This window comes from Malus domestica, chromosome 16 (genome assembly GCF_042453785.1).
Source record: "Malus domestica chromosome 16, GDT2T_hap1".
In the NCBI taxonomy this organism is placed as follows: domain Eukaryota; kingdom Viridiplantae; phylum Streptophyta; class Magnoliopsida; order Rosales; family Rosaceae; genus Malus; species Malus domestica.
In genome coordinates, this window is record NC_091676.1 from 17394537 (window position 1) to 17397525 (window position 2989).

Below are 2989 nucleotides of genomic sequence, written 5' to 3' on the forward strand. Positions count from 1 at the left end.
ACCAAACTGCTAGTTCGAACTCCATGTTCGATTCAGACCTAAATCGAACAAACTGGACCAATACAATGCGAGGTACATGTTGGAATAGATCACTTAAGGGTTGACGCACAAATTAGGAGAAATCCTACATACTTGCCTAATTGATGCGTCTCCTGCTCACTTTAAGAGTGCTTAAAAGGAAAACTAATGGAAAAGGCTTGAAAACTTTGAGTTTTAATGATAAGGACAAAATAAAGGATAAAGTGAATAGTACCAGGATTGACTTTTTAGTGTAAAAATGTGGTTTTTCGTTAAAGTGAACAGTATCGGGTGCTTTTCGTTAAAGTTCCCTAAAATTGGGATTACACTAGAGGCGTCTAGTGAAAAAAACAAGAAATCTGAGTAGTGCTACAAGAAATCTGTCTAGTGAAAAACAATTAAGTGGGACGATCCTGCTAAATCAGGTTACTACAATTGTGTGTTTTAATTATATAAATGTTATAAACTAAGACGTCCCATATAAGATTTGCTCTCAAATAATGTTTTTCCTTAGCATCATCTAAAGACCATCTTTAGAGAAATTCATTCGATCTCGAGACCATTTAGTCATCCATACGAATAGAACAAATTGACGGTTTGCGATGAGGATGTTACTTGTTACAATAAATGTCGATTTGTTCAACAAGTATAGATAGCTAAATGGTCTTCAAAATGAATAGACTTTTCTAGAGGTGATCTTTAGATAATAATAAAAAATAAATAAACAGAGATTCTGATCATAATATTTGTACGATGATATCACAAGCGTATTAATACAACAACAACAAAGCCTTTTCCCACTAAGTGGGGTCAGCTATATGAATCCTAGAACGCCATTGCGCTCGGTTTTGTGTCATGTCCTCCGTTAGATCCAAGTACTCAAGTCTTTTCTTAGGGTCTCTTCCAAAGTTTTCCTAGGTCTTCCTCTACCCCTTCGGCCCTGAACCTCTGTCCCGTAGTCACATTTTCGAACCGGAGCGTTAGTAGGCCTTCTTTGCACATGTCCAAACCACCGGAACCGATTTTCTCTCATATTTCCTTCAATTTTGGCTACTCCTACTTTACCTCGGATAACCTCATTCCCAATCTTATCCTTTCTCGTGTGCCCATACATCCCACGAAGCATCCTCATCTCCGCTACACCCATTTTGTGTACGTTGATGCTTCACTGCCCAACATTCTGTGCCATACAACATCGCTGGCCTTATTGCCGTCCTATAAAATTTTCCCTTGAGCTTCAGTGGCCTACGACGGTCACACAACACGCCGGATGCACTCTTACACTTCATCCATCCAGCTTGTATTCTATGGTTGAGATCTCCATCTAATTCTCCGTTCTCTTGCAAGATAGATCCTAGGTAGCAAAAACGGTCACTTTTTGTGATCTTCGCTAGATTGCTCCGGTCATTAGTGTGGATAAGTATATAAATGGATAGAGATAGGAAAGCAAACACAAGATGTACGTGGTTCACCCAGATTGGCTATGTCCACGGAATAGAGGAGATCTCATTAATTGTGAAGGGTTTACACAAAAGCAAACACAAGATGTACGTGGTTCACCCAGATTGGCTACGTCCACGGAATAAAGGAGTTCTCATTAATTGTGAAGGGTTTACACAAGTACATAGGTTCAAGCTCTCCTTTAGTGAGTACAAGTGAATGATTTAGTACAAATGACATTAGGAAATATTGTGGGAGAATGATCTCGTAGCCACGGAACTTCTAAGTACCGGAGTGTGGTATCGTCTTGACTTGCCTTATCTGTCTCATAGGTAGATGTGGCATCTTCTCTGGAAGTACTCTTCCTCCATCCAGGGGTGGTATCTGTAACTGGTGGAGATGCACAAGGTAATGTATCAATTTCACTTGAAGCTTACTTGTAGTTTCATGCTTGGTCAAGCGCGATACAAACCATGTAGTAGGAGTCCCCCAAGTCGCCGAGCTAGGGGATCTGCTGAAAGAGGTGACAAACAAGGTAAGCAATCAGAGCTCCGGCTGATTGTTCACATTCTCCCTATCTTGCAGGCAGCATGAAGGATAAAGAGAAGAAAAATGAGGAGAGATGATATGGGATACTTTTGCTTTTGAAGAAGTAACTTTCCACAGGCTTATTCTTGAACTGGGCTGGAGGGTTTTCTGGTTTCCTCCAGAGTATAAGGCCGACTGAAGAATTTGAGGGTCAAAACAAGTCCATCAAATCTAGAGTACGTTCGACCCTGCTGATATGGGATACTTTTGCTTTTGACAGAGTAGTGGATGTATCGGCACGTGTGCTGTTACGCTTGTCTCCACATGCTTCCTTGTATCCTTCTCACTTGCCCTATTTGTTCCTCAGGCAGATGCGGTATCTTCCCTGGAAGCATAAGATGTTGAAGATGAGTACTCGAGAGCAATGCCAGGTAAGTAATCAGGTAAGGGGTTCCAGGCAGTCAGTTCCTGGCTGGAAGCTTGATTCCAAGTGCTGACTGATTGCTCTCTTTCTCCTTGTCTTGCAGGTAAGAACAAGGCCAAAGGAAAAGATAGGGAAAAAGCATGATATGGGATACTCTTGCTTTTAACCCTGATGATATGAGATATTCTTGCTCTAGTATAGCTTGTTTACAGAGGTATTATCGGGGGGAAAGAAAGCTGAATATTTCGAAAGGCTTCGTTGGGAGTGCCCTCTCAGATTAGAGAAAGGGTTGAGCATTTTTGCAGGTCTGCCTGTCCGTTAGGGATGGAGGTCGACATATATAGGAGTCTCTCTAACATCAAGTAATAATGTTATTCCTTTACCCTGCTTGGTTATAGCACGGTAGTGGGAGCTGCCAGCTTCACATGTTTTAACTCTGTCAGAGCACTTTGAAAAAGTGGTCTGTGGTATCTGGAAAGCTGATGTTGCGTGTGAAGATTACAGACAAGCTTTATCCAAGGAGATCCAGCTCTTGAAGTTGGGAAAGTGGTGCCTCTTCGATTTTCGAACAAGCAATCC